The sequence below is a fragment of the Eurosta solidaginis genome, chromosome 2, assembly GCF_040869045.1.
Source record: "Eurosta solidaginis isolate ZX-2024a chromosome 2, ASM4086904v1, whole genome shotgun sequence".
NCBI lineage: Eukaryota > Metazoa > Arthropoda > Insecta > Diptera > Tephritidae > Eurosta > Eurosta solidaginis.
Genome location: NC_090320.1, coordinates 111,717,960 through 111,744,154, shown reverse-complemented (window position 1 = coordinate 111,744,154; position 26,195 = coordinate 111,717,960). Strand labels below are relative to the sequence as shown.

General features: G+C 40.6%; 1 protein-coding gene and 1 pseudogene across 2 annotated transcripts in view; both read left to right on the top strand.

Annotated features, from left to right (window-relative positions):
• The window catches only part of LOC137240152 (prolyl endopeptidase), a 682,234-nt gene that overhangs the window by 588,681 nt on the left and 67,358 nt on the right, over positions 1 to 26,195 (top strand). The gene's annotated exons all lie outside the window — the stretch shown is intronic.
• LOC137242313 (probable cleavage and polyadenylation specificity factor subunit 2) lies at positions 17,395 to 22,636 on the top strand (annotated as a pseudogene).

The following is a 26,195-nucleotide window of genomic DNA, read 5'->3' as shown; positions in this document are numbered from 1 at the left end:
ATGTTAGAAATGCTTTTAACACCGCTAAATGGACCCAGATGATGACAGAGCTGCGAAACTTTGGCACACCTGCTCAGAATAATTGGTAGCTATTTAAGCGACAGAGAACTCCTTTTTTGATACGGATGTGGGGCTAAGAAAGCACAACATCACGGCGGTGCCCCCTAAGGGATCTGTTCTAGGTCCAACGCTATGGAATGCGATATAAGATGGAAATTGTCGGCTATGCAGATGATATTGTCGTAGTATCAGTGGCAAGAAACCTGATATGCTTCAAGCATTCTATAATTACGCCGTGGGAAGCATAAAAGAATGGCTGACGAACATGGGGCTGGAGATGGCTAGCAATAAGACAGACGTGGTTTTGGTGAACTCAAAGTGGACTGGGGATGAGTTAGTCCTAACCATTGGAGATTAGCAAATAAATTCAAAGTCCTTCTTGAAATATCTAGGAGTAAACATTAACTCAAAACTAACAATTAAACAGCACTTAAGGGGGGTGGGGAGAAAGTTTCTAGAGTTAGTGGAGCCCTAACGCGAATAAAGCCAAACATAGCGGCCCAGACGAAGATACCCGTCAGCTATTATCCCACGTAACCAGCTCGATAATATTATATGCAGCACCAGTATGACACGGGTCTAAAATGGTCCACCAACAAGATATACTAGCAGCCTACCGTTGTTGTTGTTGTTGTGTTAACAGTGCTTCGCCCAATTCAATGGGAACGACCACTCACGAATGGTCATCAAAGTCCTCTAACGGGAGTCCAAAAAAACTGGCTTTTTCGACAGGGGTGGACCATAGGGAGATAGGTGTTAGAGGCGTAGGTTCCACATTACAATTGAAAAGATAGTTAGTGTCATGTGGGACACATCGCGTGCAGGACATACATTACGTATGTCTAAGTTGATTCTGGACAAGTAAGAGTTTAACCTGTTACAGTATCCAGAACGAAGTTGGGCCTGGGTGACTCGTGTCTCCTTTGGTAGTGTGCTTTCTTCTTCTACAAGGGTAGAGCATTGGACGCGTCCCGGTAAAAGCGTTTGCCGATTCTGTGTGGATGTGGCTTAGGGCCTCTTTAGGGTTGTTTGGATCGAACGGCTGTGTTGGCAGGTTCCGGATCTCGTCATAGTGCTTATGTAGATGTTTCCTTAACTCCCGTGGATGCGGGGCTTGATCAAACAATTGTGTGCAAGGATGTCCTGGTTTGTGACAATTTAGCAAAACCTGCCTGTTCAGCATTTCGTTGTGCTCTTTAATGTTGAGTTCTTTGGCCTCGCTATGTAGGTGGTGTTCGGGGGTCATAAGGAGACACCCGGTGGCAGTTCTGATTGCAGCATTTTGACAGACCTGCAGTCTTTTCCAGTATGTGTTTTTAACACCAGGCGATCAAACTGGTGACGCGTAGCTCATTACTTTGTACGTGGTTAGCAACGTTTCTTTATATTTTCCCTATGTGCTGCCGGCAAGCGACTTGAGGGTTTTATTGCGGCTTTGTACTTTAGATACAATTTAGGTGGCATACGCCTTTTGAAGGTTAGAGTATTGTCGAACGGTACCCCAATGATATTTTTATGCATGACAGTGGATAATATGACACCATCGATGTGAACGTCGAATATTTGCGACACCTGTTCCTTCCACGTCGTAAACAGACTCGCCGTGGGTGTCGTTGTCGGTGATAATGTCAGGTTACGCGGGTTGAATAAACTAGAAAGATCGGGGAGATAGCTGTTTATTTTAGAAACTAATTCATCAATTGAAGGGCCAGTTCCTGTTGCCATAATCGCGCAGTCGTCGGCATAGGAAATGATTGTAACTCCTTCTGGTGGGGAAGGGAATTTTGATATGTAGAAATTAAACAGAAGCGGGGATAGGACACCACCCTGTGGTACCCCTTTTTAATTTTCCTAGGCTTTGAGATTTCGTTCCTACATTGAATGGACGCTTGCCGACCATTCAGATAATTTAGGGTCTATCGTTTTAGAAAAGGGGGAAGGTGTGAGCCTTCTATGTTTTGGAGTAGGGTGATGTTTTTAACTGTGTCAAAAGCTTTTGACAGGTCAAGTGTCACGATCACCGTCCTATGATGGGGTTTTTCACGACTTCGTCCGTAATTAATCTGGACTTTTGTGGCATTTAGCGCCGTGGTGGTGTTGTGCATTTTGCGGAGGCCATGTTTTTGCGTTGCTAGGCGAAGATTTGAAGTGAAATGAAGGAGCAAAACGGTTTCCAATGTCTTCGCTGCTGGCGAAAGGAGTGATATCGATCGATATGGCTCGCCTTCGTTAGCTGGTTTGGCAGGCATTTTTAGTGGAATTATACTTGCCATTTTCCATTGTTCAGGAGACAAAGGACTTCAGCGACAGGTTGAAAACGTGTGTTAGGTAGTTTATTCCCTCAACGCCAAGGTGGTTTAGCATTCGCATAGCTATTCCGTCTAGGCGTATTGATTTGGAGGGCTTGGCCTTGTGAATGGCTGCTTCAACCACTGTGGGGGTGATGGTAACGGGTGACACGTCTTCTTTATGTTTTTGTGCCCGCCTGTTTGCACAAAGTGTGGCCTTGTCTACAGAAGAAAGCTTTATAAATTTTCAGTAAAAGGCGCTCGCGCATTTCTTCGAATTAGATAAAGCTTTGTTGCCGAAGACTATGGATACTTTATCATTGTGGTTAGTTGGATTAGACAAGGATTTGACGGTTGACCACAATTTACCAACAACTGCAGAGAGGTTGCAGTTCTTTAGATGCTCCTCCCATTTGGTACGTTTGTGTTCATTTACCAACCACATAACCAAGTTGGGACTCTTAATATAGGGGTCTCCAGGGTCGAGATGTCTCTGCAGGTCACGCTCTCTTGCTAATCTTGCGGATTCCGTCGGGAAATGCGGTATGATTTCAGGTATACTACCGGCCGGAATAAAGCGTGCCGTACATCAGTCGGGATGGGGAGAGCAGCAAAATATTGATTTTTGAAGGTTGTGTAGACTTCCCAGTTAGCTTTTTTTTAAGATTAAAAAAAGTCCGCTTTTCAGAGGTTATGAAATTCTGTCGCTGTATTGAAAGGAGTGTGGGCAGGTGGTCAGATGCTAAAGTAAGCATTGGCTGCCATTCAACGCAGTTTATGAGCCCTGCGCTGACGATTGAGATGTCAGGTGAGCTGTGACAATTACCTGCAGTTCTGGGGGTCAATTCCGTAACTGTGAAAAACTGAAAAATGTACACTCATTGAAAACTCATTTGCACACACAATTTACACTTTAAATTTTCATGCGGTTCTGTAAATTATTGTGTACATTGTTTTGTTGAATGAGCGCTGAATGTAAAAGTCTTATGTCAGTGAGAAAATATTCATCAAACGCCATGAAAACAAAAAAGTCATTCTGCAACAGTGCGTATGAGTTTTGAATGTCAGAATAGTGTACACTGGCTGCCAAGAAAACTCACGAAGTTTTTATCAGTGAGTTTTTTTGTTCACAGTTTTGCTTTACGGAATCAGAATTTCAAAGTTTACACAATTTCTTGTGTACATTTTAAAACTCACAGTTAGCGAATAGGGCCCCTGGTGCAGGCATCACCGTTTATCGTGCAGAAAGTCGTATAATGCAGTGCATAATCCAAGAAAACTACAAGACATGAAACAATTTTTTATTATTAATAAATGAACGAGGTTTTTTAATACACGGCAATTTTTCTATTTCGTGTCTGAGAGTGGGTCGAAAACTGACAATTTCTCTGGCAAATGATTCAGATATGTCTTTTTTATGTTTCAACATGTTCTAGAGCTTTTTTTAAACGACCAGTGTTATTTAAAACTTTTAAAGGGGAAGGCTGTAACACTGGAATTGAAACAATTTCATTCATTGGATTGAAACGCTATTTCAGTTGGTTTATAATCACAAATCACACAAGAAGATTGCGCATTGCGCATGTAAACATTAGATCAGCTGTTTTTCATGACGTATGAATTGATTCTTTTCCTTTAGGTCTTTTTTTCTCGCTCTTTTTTTTATTCGCTCAGCAGTCAGCTATGACGTAGATGCGCAGAACGAAGCAATTTTGAACTCCTGAACGCGCAATCTGGGTAGGTGATTTGTGGTTTATATTGATGTCCAATACTCGATTTTCAAACGTTTTAAGGCATTTGAAAGATCGGTGGCTTTGGACTGAAGTGCTTTAGAGGCTGCATCGATAGAAAGTAGGATCTTGCAGTGGAAAACCAATAACATAACAAAATTATAGTTTTTCTTTTTGAGAGAAAAGGCTTTATATTTTTCATCTGATTTCAACAAACCGAACTTAAAGCAAAAGCAACATGTAGTAGGGTTTAATAGTTTTAATATTATTTAAGTTAAAGACTCACTTTCTTTATTAAATATAAAACTTGATAAAATATTCCGTCTTTTGATACTAAGACCCTATGTGTTATGATCTTTAGTTGTCTCACTTTGGATTTTAAGCAGAACTTATAATATACTTTTCTAATAAAATAAAATACTCAGGTACAATATAAAAAATATTTATGAGATTGTGGCCTCTTGGCCCGGGGCCCTCTTGGGTCGGGGGTTGGTGTAATTTTGGCAGCCCTGCCACCCTATTGGGACGCCACTGTTCTTGAGCGCTTCCGTGTTTATTTATAAGGGCAAAGTTTCGTCTAGTTACTGATTGGTCTGCTATTGCCAAACAACTAAAAACGAAAATCACTCGTTGGTGGTTAAAACTTTTCAATTATGACTTCGAAGCCGTACATTGTTCTGGGAGCTCACGTAGCGCCTTCGCTACGTGATTCCGGCCTCCGAAAAAATATCGACTGCAAAACTATCGATTGTATAGTAGGGAAAGCGACGGGCGAAATTTGTAGTACCCAAAGCTGTTAGATGGTGTGTTGTTCAACTCTGCCATGACCAAATGGGTCACTCCTCCATCGGAAAGACATTGGAACATATTCGTCAATAGCTCTGGTTTTCGCAGATGCGAAAAAACGTAAAAAACTTTATAGCTGTTTGTACAGAATGCTGTTACTGAATGTCGCGGCCTAGGAAAGTAGAAGGAAGTTTTTATTACGATCAACTCGACCAATTCCGTTTCAAATAATTTACGTTGATCACTGTGGTTCTTTCATACGCAGCAAGAAAGGAAATAATAGTGAAACCCGTCCGCGATACAAAGATTTCTCATGTTATAAATATTTTAAATGAAATGACATCATATTTTCGTCTACCAAGGAAAATAGTAACTGCCAGAGGAACCGCCTTTATCTCTAAAATCTTTGAAAATTATTTTGAAATTAATAAGAAAACGCATCGAAAACAGCCGTCTGAACACGCTCGAGCCGATAAGTGGAACGCTCAACTTAAACGATATTGTGTTATCTGCGAACGTCAATGGGAAATGAGAAAGAATGGGTCTTAGGTTAGGTTGAACTAGGCGGTCCATGAGGACCTCACATAGGCTGAATAAGTCCGTAGTGTAACCAGAAGTTTGTTTTAACGACCAAACTGAAAAACCCTATCAAAAACCAGGACCTATGTAAAAAAATAACTCCGTCCTCTTGGCAAATACTAGAAGCTTCCTAGGATTTAAGCCTTTTGCTGCTTCTAGATCTGACAGCTGTATCACTACTAATAGCTGGAGTCTTAGCCTGGCAAGCGCAGGGCAAGAGCACAGAACGTGATCGATCGTTTCGTCCTCCAGCCCGCACTTCCTAAATCTGCTATCACTGACCAAGCCTAATTTAAAGGCATGTGACGCCAAAAGGCAGTGTCCAGTCAGAATACCCGTCATGAGTCTACAGTCCTCTCTTTTTAATGATAGAAGCAATTTTGTTATTCTAAGGTTGTAAGACCTGCACATAATCTTCGACACTTTACAGCCCCACGCTTGAACCCACGCCTTTCCTGTGCACCTCTCGCCTTCGCTTAAGCTCGCCCAGTCTAATTGGGATGTCTATGGAGAAAGCTTCAAGGGACGCGCCCTTTTTAGCTAGTTCATCCGCTTTTTCATTCCCATCTATTACCATATGCCCTGGGACCCAATATAGATGTATGCTTCTCCCTGTCCCAATTCTCTCCAGGGACTGCTTACACTCTAACACGCATTTAAATGCTGAGGTATGCGAGATTATTGCCTTAAGTGCTGTTTGACTGTCAATATAAAAGTTATCACGATTGCAGCTTGGGTGTTACGGTCTGCTGTTATGGTCTACGGTTACGGTCCACTTGGGAGTGATTTCGTGCGAACACACCCTGGGGCGAAAGTTGTGATACAAAAGTATCGAAACAAAGAAAGAAAAATTCGGCAATCACTAGCAAAAAAGAAAAAACCACGAGTTTCCGCAGATCGAAAAATCTTTCTTCTTTCTTTTCCTGGTTGGCAGCGGACGGAGTAAGTCAGACAAGAGTTAACGAGTTTATAGTGGCTTAGCGATTGGGATGCTTTGAATGTTTTTGTTCTTCCTGGTTGGCACGCGGATCAACTGAGGATTATATATTTATAGTGGCTTAGCAATTTGTGTGCTTTTAATGCCTCCTTTTACTGGTTGGCTTAGCAATTTGTGTGCTTTTAATGCTCTTCCTTTTACTGGTTGGCTTAGTAATTTGAGTGCTTTTAATGCTTCCTTTTACTGGTTGGCTTAGCGATTTGTGTGCTTTTAATGCTTCCTTTTGCTGGTTGGCACGCGGAACGAGGATTACCAATTTATAGTGGCGTTTAGTGATTTGAGTGTTTTTAATTCTTTCTGGTCCTGGTTGGCACGCGGACGATTTATGTGCTTTTAATTCTTTCTTGTCCTGTTTGGCACGCGGGGTTCATATGCGAGGGGCCATTTGACATATTGGCAACAACGAAAATTCGAGCAAGGCCTATTAGCCAAAGCATTTAATGCCCCGAAAAGCGTTTAAATTCTGCGGAAAGTAGGGGTTGCATCCGTACCAGCAGCAACGACGCCCCTAACCACATCACCACTAAATTAACAACGAGAGGTAGCACCGCACCCACATTTCAGGCGGCAACGTGGTAAAGAAGTTGGGAATACAGCAGCCAGCACCTCGTCGTCGTTCTCCTCACAATTTGTCGACAAGTGCGCATGATAGCCGACATGATTGTATGCAATTGATAAGCAATTGGAGACCCATAAGCAGCGCTGTAACGCCCGGCAATATTTGGCAGACCCGCCAGCTCTAATTAATGACCACCAACCGTCCCCCCCCCCCCCCCCCCCAAAACCGTGCACCACCACTACTACAGCGCCACCAAACGCGCCAACCACCATCGCCGATGCCACCACAACCATTACCGTGCACAACCGCCAACCGTGCCCACCAAAACTAAGCACCACCAACAGCGCCTACCACTACAACGCGCAGCCACCATCGCCGGTGCAACGATAACCATTACAACGCACCAAGCACCACCAACTGCGCCACCAAAACGCGCCAACCACCATCGCCGGTGCAACCATAACCCTTACAACGCACCAAGCTCCACCGACAGCGCCTACCATTACAACGCGCAATCACCATCGTCGGTATAACCACCACCAGTTGCAACGAACATAGGCCTGCGCCACTACTGTCAACAGCAACAACAGGCGGCACCACAGCCCACAATACCAGCTACTACAACAATACCAGCAACAACAACAACAGCAGGGCCGACTGACATAGGCCTGCTGCAAATCCCGACTACGACAACCAACAACTACATTTAAAGCGGTGAATTCGTTCCGTAAATCGGACAAGTACAACTTTCTAAGCTAGGAATTTTCATGTTTAAATTTGGTAGTTTACTTTTTTTCCAATCAGATATGTTTTATTAACCAGTTTTACTCAAGCCTTAATAATATCAAGGGTGGTTATCACCATCAAATTAATATCAACTAGCAGCTATATAAGTAAGAATATAAACTAATATATGTAATTCAGCACTACTTGGAAAAAGAAAAAAAAAGAAAATTTGCTGAACGATGTTCAAATAGTACTTCTACTTTAGAGTAGGAATATATGATTACCTAATCAAATTGACTATAATTTATAATGGATTATAATTCATAATCCAAATATCTGGACCATAGTTTCGTCAAATAAAACACATGAAGGTAATTTTGACGAACTGCTTACTTACTGTCTCTTGTTTCCTTTTACTTCAAGTTCAACATTAACAAAAACAAAAACAAAAAAACACAAAATTATAGTTGCATAATGCATATACGATTTATGTAAGAATTTCAATTACAAAGGTAGTCAGTAAACCGTTCGGTCATTTAATTAATTTAATCATGCTTTTAAAGCTCCTAATTAAACCAAGAAAAGAAGGAAAATGAAACAAAATTTGTAAATTGAATTTGTCTTAGGATATAGGCAAAATGTATACGTATATATATATATATATACACATATTTACTTATTATCCATAATATAGATTAGAGAGTGGCCAATGAAGGCATCAACGTAAATACATATGTAGAATTACGTAGCTCGCAATAGATTTATAAACATACAACACACATACCTAGCCTTAATATGTATGATTAGTTATTTAGGTAAATAAGGGTGCGGATTGTCATTGTGGGAATAGCAATAAACTATTAGGCCTATTGTCATGTACACGTATTAGGCACATATATTTTGCACATCATCAGGTCAGCATCTTTGGGATACGTTTTAGCGTATAAACAGTAGGAATTTTGAAATAACAAATAACACTTTATGAAGTGCGATAGGAACAACCAAGACAGTAGAAAAGGGTAATTAGAATTTAGTAGCGACTTTATTATAGAATACGAAAGGTGTGCTAAAATTTTTGTTTGATTCTTCTTCACGAAACAACACGCTCATAAAAATAGAAACCCAACAAACCAAATTCGTAGTTACCACACCGACACAGGTATCGATTACACTCAACTAGAATTAGTAGCATTTAACGCACCAATACTAATACCTAACCATAGTTACTAATACTTACCCCTGAAGTACTAATGATTCAATAATTGCCTTAAAATTGTCCAGTTCTCTGTTTTAACGAAGTTGCGTGCAAATACACGTACTCTGAAATATTCGCCAGCACCTCGTCGTCGTTCTCCTCACAATTTGTCGACAAGTGCGCATGATAGCCGACATGATTGTATGCAATTGATAAGCAATTGGAGACCCATAAGCAGCGCTGTAACGCCCGGCAATATTTGGCAGACCCGCCTGCTCTAATTAATGACCACCAACCGTCCCCCCCCCCCCCCCCCCCCCCCCCCAAACCGTGCACCACCACTACTACAGCGCCACCAAACGCGCCAACCACCATCGCCGATGCCAACACAACCATTACCGTGCACAACCGCCAACCGTGCCCACCAAAACCAAGCACCACCAACAGCGCCTACCACTACAACGCGCAACCACCATCGCCGGTGCAACGATAACCATTACAACGCACCAAGCACCACCAACTGCGCCACCAAAACGCGCCAACCACCATCGCCGGTGCAACCATAACCCTTACAACGCACCAAGCTCCACCGACAGCGCCTACCATTACAACGCGCAATCACCATCGTCGGTATAACCACCACCAGTTGCAACGAACATAGGCCTGCGCCACTACTGTCAACAGCAACAACAGGCGGCACCACAGCCCACAATACCAGCTACTACAACAATACCAGCAACAACAACAACAGCAGGGCCGACTGACATAGGCCTGCTGCAAATCCCGACTACGACAACCAACAACTACATTTAAAGCGGTGAATTCGTTCCGTAAATCGGACAAGTACAACTTTCTAAGCTAGGAATTTTCATGTTTAAATTTGGTAGTTTACTTTTTTTCCAATCAGATATGTTTTATTAACCAGTTTTACTCAAGCCTTAATAATATCAAGGGTGGTTATCACCATCAAATTAATATCAACTAGCAGCTATATAAGTAAGAATATAAACTAATATATGTAATTCAGCACTACTTGGAATAAGAAAAAAAAAGAAAATTTGCTGAACGATGTTCAAATAGTACTTCTACTTTAGAGTAGGAATATATGATTACCTAATCAAATTGACTATAATTTATAATGGATTATAATTCATAATCCAAATATCTGGACCATAGTTTCGTCAAATAAAACACATGAAGTAAATTTTGACGAACTGCTTACTTACTGTCTCTTGTTTCCTTTTACTTCAAGTTCAACATTAACAAAAACAAAAACAAAAAAACACAAAATTATAGTTGCATAATGCATATACGATTTATGTAAGAATTTCAATTACAAAGGTAGTCAGTAAACCGTTCGGTCATTTAATTAATTTAATCATGCTTTTAAAGCTCCTAATTAAACCAAGAAAAGAAGGAAAATGAAACAAAATTTGTAAATTGAATTTGTCTTAGGATATAGGCAAAATGTATACGTATATATATATATGTATACACATATTTACTTATTATCCATAATATAGATTAGAGAGTGGCCAATGAAGGCATCAACGTAAATACATATGTAGAATTACGTAGCTCGCAATAGATTTATAAACATACAACACACATACCTAGCCTTAATATGTATGATTAGTTATTTAGGTAAATAAGGGTGCGGATTGTCATTGTGGGAATAGCAATAAACTATTAGGCCTATTGTCATGTACACGTATTAGGCACATATATTTTGCACATCATCAGGTCAGCATCTTTGGGATACGTTTTAGCGTATAAACAGTAGGAATTTTGAAATAACAAATAACACTTTATGAAGTGCGATAGGAACAACCAAGACAGTAGAAAAGGGTAATTAGAATTTAGTAGCGACTTTATTATAGAATACGAAAGGTGTGCTAAAATTTTTGTTTGATTCTTCTTCACGAAACAACACGCTCATAAAAATAGAAACCCAACAAACCAAATTCGTAGTTACCACACCGACACAGGTATCGATTACACTCAACTAGAATTAGTAGCATTTAACGCACCAATACTAATACCTAACCATAGTTACTAATACTTACCCCTGAAGTACTAATGATTCAATAATTGCCTTAAAATTGTCCAGTTCTCTGTTTTAACGAAGTTGCGTGCAAATACACGTACTCTGAAATATTCGAAGCGAACCTAATCGAATAATCCGAGCAATCCGGCTAATTCGAATAATCTAAAGGAATGCAGGCCTTTTAAAATTTCTGAGCGATAATTTTTCTAAAGCGTTTCGGTATAGTAAGAAGGATTTGAAAACCGCAAAGTGTGCGACTATTGCCGCTAAGGAAAACAAAATAAGGAAAGGGGATTGGTTTAGAAGATTTTATTTCTTTCCTTCGCTGTACATTTTTTTTTGTGATACTTGGATGAGTCCTAGTATAAATCTAGATGTATTGCACTCGTTGCCCCGTATATACGTATTGTTGCAATCAATTAAGGTCTTAGGCCAGAACGTTTGTAAGGAATATTATCTTGCAAAAGCAAAATCAAAGCAGACGCAGTTCTTTTATTATCCGCTTTGATCGGAGATGCGAATCAGATAGAAAACCTAGTTAACTTTCAGTGATGAACGAGTCCTTATCCCTGATCGTGATTTTGTAAAATTGACCATTAGTTAGTTTTAGACTTAAGAGGTTCACCTCGTATTAACTCGATATATACCCAGATACATTTTGAGTAAGTTTTATTGCAATGAATTATAAATAAAGTGTGTGTAATGGGAATGTTGACGTTCATCTTTATTTAGAAGGCACTAGGTAGGACAGGTAAGGGGCCACCGGAAATTTAGGTGCGTCGGTGGCCATGGATTTTGAGGGTGGGTATAAGCACCGGGCGTCGCAACAACACCCGCGGCGCCCCCAAGTTATATTCGGCCCTTCTCTTTCTTTTATTTCTATTTTCAGCTTGTTTTTTTTTTTTTTTGACTCTTAGCGTTAGTAACCGGCCATGTCCGGTTCGGTAATTTTTTTTGCGTTAGTTTTTGTTTGAATTTTGAATTTAAATTTTGAATGTTTAACGGTCTGTCCGTGGCATCCGGTTCGGCCGGATGTTGTTTTATTTTGAATTATAAGCGTTTTGAGTCGTCTCTGCGCTTTTTGACAGCTAGTTTTGATAGGCATGATAGGAACTTTTTTCTGTTTATGGCGCTGGAACAGTAAGGTTGGCAAGGACCCGCCCCAGCCGACAATGACTAGCCAATGTGCACCACCACATCATGCCGACCGCCTTCCTTACTGCTTCCCGTAGAAAATGCGATACCATAACATGGGCTATTTTCTTCCAGGGTTTCTACTGCTTCGGGGTTGTTTTCAGGGCTCCCGTAATGCTAAGCATTGATAGTCTGCATACCCCCTCTAATTTTTTGAGGTAGGTTGCTTTTTGTGTGGCTTTCCACCAAACAAGATCTCCATAGTATAGGATAGGGCCTACAATCGCTGTAAAAACCCAATGAGAAAGAGAGGGCGATAAGCCCCACGTATACCCCAGCATTCTTTTACATGCATAAAGTGCCGTTGAAGCCTTCTTCCCGCTCTCCTCCACGTTGAGCTTCCATGACAGCTTACTGTCTAGGATGATTCCTAGATACTTTGTGCAATTTTTCTCCCTAGGCCTGATCCAATTTGGGATCTAGCTTAACGCTCTCATCTGAACCATCAGATGTATGGGATATATGCGGTAACCACAGATTTCCACACCTCTCCTAAAATATGGTCATTCCAACAGTTGAAAGTAAATTCAGCACAGGCAACTTTCAAGATAAAAACAATGACTTTTTCTCCATAATTTTACCGCTGTCATCTCTAAGTAGTTTTAAGAGTTAAATCATATATCTACCTAGAGATATACTCGAGATATAGGCATATTAAAGGACTTAACGTTAAATCTTGCAAGTATATCATATAAAATTAAATCTCGAAATTTAAATATTTCAGGTATGGCACCCTACAATTCAATTTTAATGTTATTTATTAAAGGAAAATATTTTAAGGTAGGAGCAGTTTTTAAATGTATGGATGGCAAATGTTTGGATTAACCCCGAAAACCGGCCTGGCTGCGCGCCTGATTGACGGTGGTAAAGAGTAAAAAACAACAAACAGTAGAAAACGAGTTATAAATAGAAACTTGCAAAGCGCATTGATGGCCTGATGTGCAAAACGTCAAGCCTTCAATGTGTGGATCGCTGATGATAAACCGTCATGGGTTTTGAAGTAGTCGGCTATACGGTCTATAATAATTTAATCTTAATAATATTGTGGCGAATTTTAGCATCACTAGGCTGTTAGTAAATAATCACGCAACAAAAAAACATTAAAGCGAGCCACACATGTGTATGTAGGATCAGCATCCAAATTCTGAGGATTAGCGTCCTCATTATTGCATCTCGCTGTATTTGGTTCAGCTTCCTCCATTGTAATTTATTTAATTGCGTAGTAAGTCCCTTGACGATGATGTGTTCAGCTTTGCACTCGAAGTTCAATTGCCCCTCAAACTCATATTTCAATATTCAAAAACATATAATATATCGATATAGTTTCGAATACACCTACACACATACCCACACACATCATACAAGGGCCATACTCGGTAAAGTTTGTGACTCTCACCTCGATCTCAATAATTACGAAACAAAATGAAATTAAAACAAGTAAGATCAAATGGCAAGTACATTCTGACAAGTTTAATAAGAATAACTCCAGTAGCATAGAACATAAAAACAAGGTAATGAGTAAAACCTATTTTATTCAAAAGCTACTATGTTCTAGAGACACATACTCAGTAGCAAGTAGAAAAAGGAAATACGGTAGAACCTTTATATAATTGACAACTGTATCAACTGCACCGACACGGCCTTCCTGACTATCAGACATCCTCGGGTGTGTATAAAAGAAATTAAACATTTACATATTACAATTACTATAGCATATGCAGCTTACACAGTTTATTCAAGTAAAAGAAAAAATAATTTCTAACTTTAAACATTATCATTAATATTATAATTATTGAACAAATGCGTGGTGGCAACCGCGCGCACCCACGTATTTGTTAGAGGTTGATTAAGGCGAAAAACAGGGAAGAAAGTAAAAACACCAAAAAGGTTTCGTTTTAATAAAAAGGGAATCCACAGTGTGTTTTTATTTATATAAATACGACAAGTGTTAAGAAAGGTTTTAACAGGTGTTGTGAAAATAAAAATATTAAATATATTTTAGGAAATTTTCAACTTACGTGAACGTGGGATAACGTGTACCTTTGCTGGCTGCTGGATCAAAAGAGGACGAGACTCTTTGCTACATGAGCCGATGAACCCACGATACAGCTCCTTCGTTGGGTTTCCCGGCAACAAAGTTGCTGTACCGCGGGCTTACAGCGGTAAAAATCTAAGATACATACGTACTACCACTCACACATGCCTCTGTGTATTAGTGATCACAAGCATATGTGGGTGGTAGTAAACGGAGGAAAATAACTAAGAAAATTATGTTACGAGGGAGGGGAGATATATTTTGGCCTGTGGCCTAAACATACCGGCCCCCTTGCCGTAAGCAACAAAGGCGCTGTAACGAAAGAAGGCAGTGCAGATGCGGACTGCAAGCACTGCACGCCAGATGGTTGACCTCACGTTTCGCTCTCCTGTGGAAAAAGAAAAGAAGTTATTAGATATACGTACGTGGTTTTAAATTCCGTGCTGTAATAACATATTTTTATGAAAAAACTCCTATTTTTGGCAGGCTCCTGAGACTACCAACCCGAATACGGTCGGTTGGGTCAGGAGACCGCCAACTGTTGTTGCTGGCGTTCCGCTCACCATCATTTCGGCGTATATATCTGCGCTGAGTTTAAGCCGAATTGGCGATGAGCGGTAGAACTGTGGGTCGGCCAGCCGCATGAATTGGAATGGAGCGGCAATCTTTGGATCTACATTTGATGGCGGACTCAACCGATAGTGGCTTGCAACAATGCTGGCTTGAGTGGTCAAGTGTGTGGATGAGCCGAATTTCCCGCGAAGGATTATAGTGCATTGCCCTGATCCTTGACGCTCTAATTGGAGATCACGTACCAGCTCTGCATCGACGATTGTGCTGGTGGCGCAGGGATCGATTATAGCACGAACCAGATGTAAATGTCCCCGCGATTCGATGCGCACTATGGCCGTCGGCGCAACGGGCACGAAAGGCCGCATGATGGGTGATGGGGTCGTTGTCTGGGATAGGCGTCCCGTTCGGAAGCCGGCTGGTACGGCGTGTAATAGCGCTCGTCTACTGTCGACTTTGCTCGCGTTACTTTGATATGGCGCGGTTTTGTTTCGATTTTGCCTCGTTACGCGTTTAGTGGCTCTGGGCCGACCATGGGCAGCGCTTCCCTTCGATGATGTGGTATAGTGTCCTGCTGCCGCCAATTGTCTTGTTCTTGTCGTTCTTTCTTGAACTTTTCCGCCTTCCGTTCATGCTGTAGCAGCGGCCGAAAACTACGCTTCCCAAAATTGCTGTTCGAGGGGTTTTGTTCGGCTCTAGCCATTTCTTCTTCCAACTCTGCCTCCTCGACTTGTTGGGCCCAAGACTTAGTTGGTCCCGATAAGTGGATCGACAACTCGTCGTCCGATTGGTTGTCGTCGCCGAAGACAATGGTTTCTGCGCGTGCAGGACGTTGGTCCTCGAGGTGAAGCGTAGTATGGTGCTTCCCGTTACACCTTTTGCATCGATATTTGCTTTTGCAGTTGTCAACGCGATGAAACGGCGACAATCAATTCGGGCAGTATTTATGTAGTAGAACAGCCCGTAACCTTTCTTCGAGCGACTCGGCGCAGAGCCTCATACTATGATTTCTACCGCAGAGCTGGCAGGCGACGTCGAAGCGCTTGGCGCTTCCCTCTGACTTGGCCAATAGAGTTTCGAAACAGGTCATGATCTGCAAAGAATATCGGTAACATTGATCATGACCACATAAATTGGGTGGGTTCTGTTTGGGTGGCGCAAGGTGACGGAAAAGCAAAAAGGGGAAAAATCTTACGTGATTTCAATAACCGTACATGTAAATGATGCCTCAGAGCGGCATCAGTTAGCAGTTTACCCCAAACTTCAGCCCTGAATTTAACGTCAAACCCAATTTGTGAACCTTGAAGAAACAAAATAAAATACGACCTTTGTCAAAGTTGGAGTCGTACGCAATGCTAAATTCTATCTGACGCCGACTTTTAGGACTAGTTTATTTAGAATTTAATTTTTGTAATTTTTGTTGGTAGATGTCGCCGAAAGTAGTCCTAAAAATTTATTTTTGATTTGTGGTGAACTTTGTTTTCACAACAAGTGGCCTGCCAGCACACGGAACGGTTCGAAACCTCGCTGAAAAGGTATTACAGAGTTGCACTTCCACCATTCAACATTATTTTTGACGGGTCTTGTCGATAATGTTGAGATTCGTGGAATTAAGTATTTTAAATCTCGAGATATATAATACGCGACATGTGTGGCGTGTTGTGCTCGATATGTCGGGCGGCATGTAGTGCGTGACGTGTAGTGCGCGAGATGATTGCGCATGAGGCCTAACGTTGTATTGCAATAATCATTGACAGTCAGAAATTAAGTGTAGAGATTTTGACATCTACTACGCTTTTCCATTTCCTGAATGAAAAAAAAATGTCATTGATATAAAACACGCGGTGAGTATAGGAAGCTAGTTGATTGATAATTGTAATATGTAATGTTAGTTCATTTCTCTTTCTACTTTCAGGTGTTGTTAGTACAATCAACATTCACATCAGAATATTTGAAACAAGCGACTGCACATTTATGAAAATTTATAAAAATATGCTTTGCCACTGATGGCGGTATTCACGTACAATTTGCTGCTCATGCAGAGTTTGCTCGTAATATACCCGCATTTCAGCCACTGACTGAACGCGGTATAGAACGATTCTTACCAAATCCACAGGAACTTCCGCCAGTTTCCTTTGGTCCGGATGAATTGCATATGAATGCTTCATATTATAGTAGTTAAAGTTATAAGTTTTTAATGGAAAAAAAAACAAACCTATCGTCTACCGGCATGTCTACAGTATCAACGCAGGCCGTAGGAGGTGCGCCGACAAGCCTAGCAGTGACTGCGACTGCCGCTGTCGGCGGTGGTAGTGTACTGTACTATGTTGATGATCTCATTTGGTTGTCGATATGGCAAACCCCATTTTCACCATCAGAAATTAAATTGGCAATTTCGTTCGGCTGTTGTCAAATAAATCATTCAAAAACAAACCTCTACCGAAACGAGCTCAGTTAATGAAAAAATAATAACGTGCCACCGAACTGCGAACTTGTCTACCATGCCCCAATGGGATTTTATATAACGGTGGCTAAAAATATATCAACTATAACAATATTTATCTCTTCAGTAGCATTGTATTCCGCTACGGCTAACGATTTTAGTATTTCAACTACGAGTGTTGATTCCTAGGGGTTGGTATCATACCCAAAGGATATCTGGAATTTTTTCGTGCGGATTTATTTTTATAGCAATTGCAATAAGGGCCTTTATTGCCAGATATCCCTTACGTATTTGTCGTTTCAAAGAGAGTTATATCGCTATATTTTACCTTCAACTACCTTTCCGATCGTTGCGGCATGAGTGTTGTAAAAAATGAAGTAAAGGTAGTTAGCAACAAATTTAACCCATGGAACAATTACACTATTCGATTGGCCAAACGAACTTCGTTAATACTAAGTCATTATTTTAGAACACCTGCGGACAATTTGACAGCCGGCTAGATTTTGCTTGAGCCAACCAAAATACAAATTTTGCACAAAAATTAAGTATACATTTTTTAAATAATATGTATACGTAATGACTTCTATAATAAAACTACATACAATATCTGGAGCGATGGATGAGTCGCCACCCTGTTACACTTTACAAATAGATGAAGTGCGAACATTGCTGGATTGCGGATGGGATGAAAAGTTTGTTCCAAATATAATCAAGGAATTGAAAAGGCATGTGCCCACAATCGATGTAGTGCTCTTATCATATCCAGACGTTTATCATTTCGGTGCGCTGCCGTACCTCGTGGGCAAGCTCAGTATGAATTGTCCCATTTATGCCACAATACCTGTTTATAAGATGGGAGAAATGTTTATGGACGATTTGTATATGTTGCGTTATAATATGTATAATTTTGATTTATTCTCACTGGGTGATGTGGATGCAGCTTTTGATAAGATAATACAATTGAACTATAATCAAACAGTATTGCTAAAGGGTAAAGGTTATGGCATAACAGTAACACCTCTACCAGCTGGACACATGATTGGTGGCACCATTTGGAAAATTCTTAAAGTTGGTGAAGAAGATATTGTATGTGCAACAGATTTTAATCATAAAAAAGAACGTCATTTGAACGGTTGTGAATTGGAGCGCTTGCAGCGTCCTTCTTCGCTAATTACAGACGCATATAATGCACAACATCAACAAGCTCGGCGACGTGCACGAGACGAAAAGCTAATGACGAATATTTTACAAACAGTGTGCAATAATGACAATGTTATTATAGCAGTGGATACGGCTGGACGTGGTTTGGAATTGGCGCATATGCTCGATCAACTTTGGAAAAATAAAGAATCTGGTTTGATGGCATATTCTCTGGCAATGTTAGCTATAATGTTGTTGAATTTGCTAAATCACAAATTGAATGGATGAGCGGTAAGTTAATGAAGATATTTGAAGTAGCTAGAAACAATCCATTTCAATTTCGTCATATGCAATTGTGTCACAATTTAGCTGAGCTTGAGAAAATGCCTAGTCCCAAAGTTGTGTTGGCAAGTACACCCGCTTTGGAAAGTGGTTTTGCACGCGTGCTTTTTGTTCAGTGGGCTGCGAATCCGTTAAATAGTATTATAAGTACATCAAGAACATCACATGGTACATTATCAATGGATTTAATTGAAAATGCAGCACCTGGACGAAAATTAGAACTAGATATTCGGCGACGTATTGAGCTGGAAGGCGCTGAGCTAGAAGAATATCTACGTACACAAGGTGAAAAGCTGAATCGTTTAATTATTAAACAGGATGCCGATTCGCATGATGATATCGAAATGAGGGTTATTACTGGAAAGCATGACATAGTTGTAAGGCGAGAAGGTCGTCATCGCACTGGATTCTTCAAATCAAATAATAGGCACTATGCCATGTTTCCATTTCACGAAGAAAAAATCAAATGTGATGAATATGGTGAAATTATAAATTTGGATGACTATCGCGTCTCTGATGTGGGTACTGAAGCGTCCATGGATGAGCATAATAAGGAAAATATTAAGAAAGAGGAACCAAAAGAAAATAAAACACAAACTACTGATGCACAATTGCTAACGAAGTCTAACGTCCAACAGCGCATGATTTTGGCAAATATCTTTCATTCTTCTTAAATGATATTCCTGATGATAGTTGCGCCAAAGCTGGTCATAGCGTCTATGGTAATGCTGTAGAATATAAAACTAATACGAGAAAAAATTTGTCAACAGTCGGTGCATCATATTTCATGGCATACCATTCTATATTAAAATCATCAGCCGATTATTATGAATCATTACGTTCTGCATGTAAAATATCTGCAAACATAACGCATATGTTACGTGGACGTTTAATGTCACAAGGTGTACCACTCTAGCAAACGCTCGATATTGAAGTTTTTCCATATTCAGTGTTTTATGTATTCTATGAACAATATTTAGATATGTGGTCTGAAACATTACAAAGTATGGGTATAACTGTGATGGCGATATTTAGTGTGACCTTTGTATTAATGGGTTCTCGATATACACTCATCGTTGGTTGTTGTGATTACAATCACAATGATTGTTATAAATCTTGGTGGTATAATATATTATTGGGATATATCATTGAATGCTGTGTCGTTGGTGAATTTGGTGATGGCTGTTGGTTTGGTATACATCGTGATCCTGAACAATTGATGGCGACTTTAAGAAAACTGCGTCGTCAAAAGGATGCCAAGAAACGCAGAGGTAAGTGTGCCACGAAGAAAACGTTAAGATTTTGTTATTGTTATTATTCAATGGTTTTCTACTTCTCCTTTCTTGGCAACAGCTGAAGAGCCAACACCACAGCAAGACCGCTACTGCACATGAAAATGAAGTGGATGAGGGTGCTGAATCTGCGCCAGCATCGACGGAAGGGTTAAAGCCGGCAGTTTAGCTAGCTTGTGAGTAGTTTGTATTTATATTTACGCAAAATTTTTAATACCGATACATTTGTGGAACGAGTATATTAATTATGGTGTGATGTAAAAATATATGTTTCTACAAATGGCAGACATCAGGAAGCCGGTCAAAAACTCAAATCAGATTTCGCTTCTGGTTTTTTTTTTTTTTTTTTTGCTTGTCTCTTTTATCGTGATCCCCATTTACATTTAGCCCAATAGTCTGTACTTAGAACTTATTCTTTTATTACGTGTGTTCGGTTTTGCTGGAACTTCATTAGTTGTACTAATGCTTAAGTTTCATCTTTGGGGGAGTAAACAATTTTGGGCAAATCCAATCGCTTCATTTTCACCATGACTGCCTTGCACACCTTTTGCGTATCCTGTTTGTGCAATGTTATATTTTCATATATTTTTCATGAGCTGCTATCATTTGGTGTGCCCTTTATTGTGCGCAATTGGTTCTCGGGTATTGCTTTATCCAACATAAATTGTTTACACTGAGATTCGTTTGGATACAGACTAATTTATTAAAGCAGTAAAAACACGAGTTTGTTGTGACTTGCTGATAAGGTTATCAAGGCATTTGTAAGTCTAGAGAGAATATCATTCATTAATTAATTAAATAACATTCGTGAAACTTTAAGCACATGCCCTTTCATATAATTATTAAATATGTGGCTTCCATGGATTGTAGCATTTACACAAAAATTTAAAAACCCTGATTGGTTGATTTTCTGGTTACTTTACTGAATCGGCGGAATAAGCACATCTAATAAATTTCCTAATTAGATTATTAATTTTTAAGTTTCATAAGGTTCGGTTTGTTGATTAATTAGCTTACTATCACTTAGTTTACAGAAGAATGAAATTTATTAAATCGAAATAAACCAAGGAAATTAAATTTGGAACAATTTAAAATTCCTTATTAGGGATTCAATAGCAATAAAGCTGTTATGGCAAACTGAATATAGTTTGTCAATCATATTATGTAATCATATTTGAACCAAATGTGGTTACTTTTAGTGATCAAAAATTTTTAACCAATATTCATTCAACTTTCTGCGTCTGTCCTGATTATCTTTGTTGAGTGGTCATGAATATGATACTTGTTAAAAGTTAATTTTCCGTTGAAGATCTTATTTCGTGTGAGATGTGAAGAATAAACATATGATAATCGTATCCGAAAATCATTCATAAATTTCGACCAAGCGATTGAAATATATTCACGAATATGATCTGAAACAGACTGTGAAAAGCAGTCAAATATTCCTCCCAAACGATTAAATTCATTTTCCTTGTCCTTATATAATGAAATGGTATGAAGAAATTCCTTTGGGGTTCCTTGCGATATTTAACTATTTTCGAACAATTACGTGGTGGCAGCGGCGCACCCACGCAATCGTTGGAAAAGGTATTATGTGGCACACAGTATATCTGAGTTAGGGTTCTGTTGGTCTCGTTCTGGGGAACGAGAGCTAGGTTATTGGTTTGTTGGCCTCGTTCGGGGTGAACGAGAGCTGGGTTATTTGGGATAAAGGAGTGCGGACTATTAAAGTTCATTTTCGTTGTCGTTGGGCGGAAGTAGTACCAGTTTCGCGATTGGTCTGCTAATTTGTCCCTTAATTGTATTGACGTCAACAACACGTACACGGTTATCGGAACCTGGATGTGTGTTGACGATTCTCCCCATTCTCCACTCGTTTGGTTGGAGGTTATCCTCCTTTATGATGACTAGGTCCCCGGGTTTTAGGTTGGATTGTGGATGTTTCTACTTGTACCGTTTCTGGATCTCGGTGAGATATTCCGATTTCCATCTTTTGCAAAAGGTTTGATGAAGGGCTTTCATCTTTTGCCATCGGTTTACAATTGCGGCAGGGTTTTCACTACAATCGAGTTCACGTGGAGCTAAAAGATGTCCACCTACGAGAAAATGGCCTGGAGTAAGCGGCTCCAGGTCGGAAGGGTCGTTGGATGAGGGACTTAGAGGTCTCGAGTTGAGGCAGGCCTCAATTCGACATAAGAGGGTTGTAAACTCTTCGAAAGTATATTTATGATCGGACGCGATCTTTTTAAAGTGGGTCTTAAAACTTTTTACCCCCGCTTCCCACAAACCTCCCATGTGACGAGCGCTTGGCGGTATAAAATGCCATTCTAGAGTGTGATGGCTGTATTTATTCAATGTTCCGTCCCTTGCTTCACGCAGAAATGCCTTAAACTCGGATCGTAACGATCGCGACAAAGTTAGTACCATTGTCGGAGTAAACGTTTTTCGGACAGCCTCGCCTGAACACAAATCTGGCGAAGGCAGCTAGGAAAGACCCGTGACTAAGGTCGTTTGTCGCTTCTAGATGGATGGCTTTCGTCGAAAAGCAGACAAACAGGCAAACGTATCCTTTTGAAATTCGACATCCCCTCCCTCGGTAGGATTTTATATCGAATGGTCCCGCGAAATCTACCCCAGTGTTAGTGAAGGCCCTAGTAAAGGTGGTGCGCTCTTTCGGAAAGATCCCCATAAGTTGCGTTTGTGTCCGCTTCCTGTAAATAGTACAGACCTTACAGTTGTGGATAACCGACCTTATCATGACTTTAACGCGTGGGATCCAGTACTGAGTGCGGATATGCCGTAGCATCAGCTGGTTCCCTTCATGCAGGGTGGTCTCATGAGAGGATTGAACAAAAATTTGGATAACCTGCAAGTATAAGGAATAATAATGGGATGACTTTCGTTATGGGACATGTCTTTGGATGCCCCAGTCCGCCCCTAGTTCGAATGATGCCTTCTTCATCTATATATGGGTTCATTCTTCCCATTTATTAGTTTTCCTGACTTCAAATTTGCGTACTCTTCTTGATAATGTTGCCTCTGGCATACTGTTATCAATCTTCGTGTTGTTTTTTCTATTTCGTCAGGAGCTATCGAATGAGAATCCCTTTTAAAGGAGGCTTTAGTTGTTGGTTGCGTATTCTGAAAAAACCGAAGAATATAGGATATAACCCGCAAAGCCCTTGGTAAATCGGAAAACCTATTCAGAATATCAAAGTTATTTTTGACCGAAGTTGTATGAACTTTCACCCTCTTTTCTTCCATATTCGTATTGTAATCTTCTTCTTGTGTTGGCCAATTTTCGTTGTCTTCTTGTAACCAAGAAGGTCCCTGCCACCACAAAAAATTGTCGATTTGATCCGAAGCGAGGAGGCCTCTGCTCGTCAAATCTAAAGGGTTTGACGCGGAGTCTACGTGCCGCCATACTTTGTCTCCAACTTTGTCGATGATTTTTGTTATTCGATGTGCCACAAACGTTAACCACGAACATGGTGGCTTTCGGATCCATGCCAGTACTATCGTCGAATCTGTCCAAAGGGTTACTTTAATATTGGAAAGTTGCATATTTTCTATGGCCGACTCTATGATTTCTGCAAGTAGTACTGCGCCGCAGAGTTCCAGTCGTGGCAATGATATAGTTTTGACCGGGGCTACTCTCGTATTGGCCATCAGCAAGTTGGTGAACACTTGATCCTTCGTTTGTACCCTCAGGAAGACAGTGGTGGCTTATGCTTTTTCCGAGGCATCGCTGAATCCATGTATTTCGACATTGTCCTTCAATGCGTAGTGAACCCATCGCGGTATGCGTATATCGTTGATCTTTTCGTAGTCCGTCATGAATGATTGCCACCGATGTAGAGTAGTTTCAGACACATCTTCATCCCAGCCTGTCCCTTCCAACCAAATATTTTGCATTATTATTTTGGCTACAATTACGACTGGTGCCAGCCAGCCAAGAGGGTCGAAAAGTTTTGCGATCGCAGAAAGTATTGACCTTTTTGTTACGGCATGATTATTGTCAAAGGGTTTCGCTGTGAAGTAGAAGTAGTCGAAATGGGCGTTCCACCTGATACCGAGTGCTTTTACCATGCTGGTGTCTTCAAACTCAAGAAAATCCTCGCTTAATAGGTGTTGCCTCGGTATACCCTGTAGAATTTTCTTACAGTTGGACGTCCCTTTTCGCAATGCCGATTGCAATGCCGATGATATTTCGTCCCTTGCCTTGATTGCAATTTCGATGCTGTGTCCACCGGCGAGTACGTCATCAACGTACATGCAATTTCGCAGGATATCTGCTGCCATTGGATGCGATGTCTCCACGTCATCAGCTAGTTGGTGCAGCGTTCGAATCGCAAGATACGGAGCACAATTAACCCCAAAGGTTACCGTTTTCAATTCATTAATGTTAATTGGGTTTTTGGGGCATTTGCGAAATATGAGTCGCTGGTATTTTGTTTGATTTTCATTGACCCATATTTGGCGGTACATTTTTTCTATGTCGCTGTTAAATACGTATTTCAACAGCCGCCAACGTAGTATAAGGATTGTCAGGTCGGATTGAAGAATCGGATCTGGATATAAGGCATCATTTAGACTTTTGCCATTAGTGGTAGGACAAGATGCATTAAACACGACTCTGACTTTTGTCTTTGTACTTCCCTCCTTTATAACAGCATGGTGAGGTAAGAAGTAACAGTCATTTGAGTCTGGCGAAATATTGCCTATTTGTTTCATGTGCCCTAAGGTTTCATATTCGGATACAACTCTATTGTATTCCGTTTGAAGAACTGGGTTTTTCGCCAGTCGTGTCTCGTTGCGATAGAATTGAGAGCACGCACTTCTTAATGAGGGGCCTAAGTTGAACTCTTTCCTAAAGGGTAAGGAGACTACGTATTTGCCATCGATGTTCCGAAATGTTGTGGATTTGTATAGCTCCTCGCAGTAAGTGTCATCGTTATTGGTGCTCCTCTTCTTTGGAATTTCCTCTATCTCCCAGAAAGCCGCCAGTTGTTTGTCTAAAGTGACCTCGTTGAAATAGGAAACTAGGGTCTTATTTGTATCAACCGCATCTGTCCGACCTGTCAAAATTCAGCCGAACACCGTTTCCTGTGCTATTAATGTGTTTAGAACATCTTTCTTAATGCCGCCTAACATAATTTGGGGGTATATGTCTCCGCCCAGAATTAGATCGACTGGCTCATTGACAAAAAATCGTTTGTCAGCCAGTACTAAGTCAGGGAATGCTTGCCTAGTCATTGCGTTTATTTGGCAAGTTGGAAGATTCCCTGTCAATTGTGGTAAAACCAGCATGATCGTATTGATCTCGATTAATGGGTCGGTTGGTGACCGCAGTTGTATGTTGCACGCTTCTTTTACTTGTGCAGACATTGTATTGTTGATGCCCGAAACTTAGGCATGCAGGTGTTTGGATGGCAGATTAATTCTGCGCTTTAGTTTTTCGGTAATGAATGAACATTCAGATCCCGAGTTTATTAGGGCTCTCGCCGAATAGTCAACACCATTAAAATGAATATTAACCTGCGGTGTCCCTAGTAATACCCCTTTATTTGTATTTGCGAAACATGAGTTCACATTATTAATCGGAGCATTTTCCCTTTCAGCATTGCATCGTATTTGAGCTTCCCGTGAGGTAGATGCTCCGATAGTATCTGAAGTATTGGTTGGTTTTGGCTGATTCGAAATATGAAGCAGCGTATGATGTCTTAAATGACATGTGGCACAGTTCATTTGACTGGTGCACTTTGTTACCGAATGGCCAGCAGAAAGGCAGTTTATACACCCACGGCTGCTCTTAATTTGTTCAAATCGTTTATTGGGTGTTAAACGTAAGAATTTTTCACACTTTGAAATTCGATGTGCGGGACGTTTGCACATCTTACACGTAGGTTTGGCTACACTTGCACTTGCCTGATAGGACCCTAATTTTTTAGCAGATGTATCTGTTGTCGAACGAGATACTTGTGGCTTCGAGGTTTTGGAAACTGTATCCCCTTTTAGAACAGTCACGGTTTCTAGGGTTTGGAAACGATTGGATAAGAATCTATCCATATCAGCCCATTTTGAAATTTCCCTTTTGTTTAGGCCCAAGGCCTAACTTTTACTTGATTGACGGCGCCCCTCCCTAACGTTTTAATAAGATTTCCAGCCACCCACACTCACGCCGCATTTGTGTGCATGCATGCACATGCATG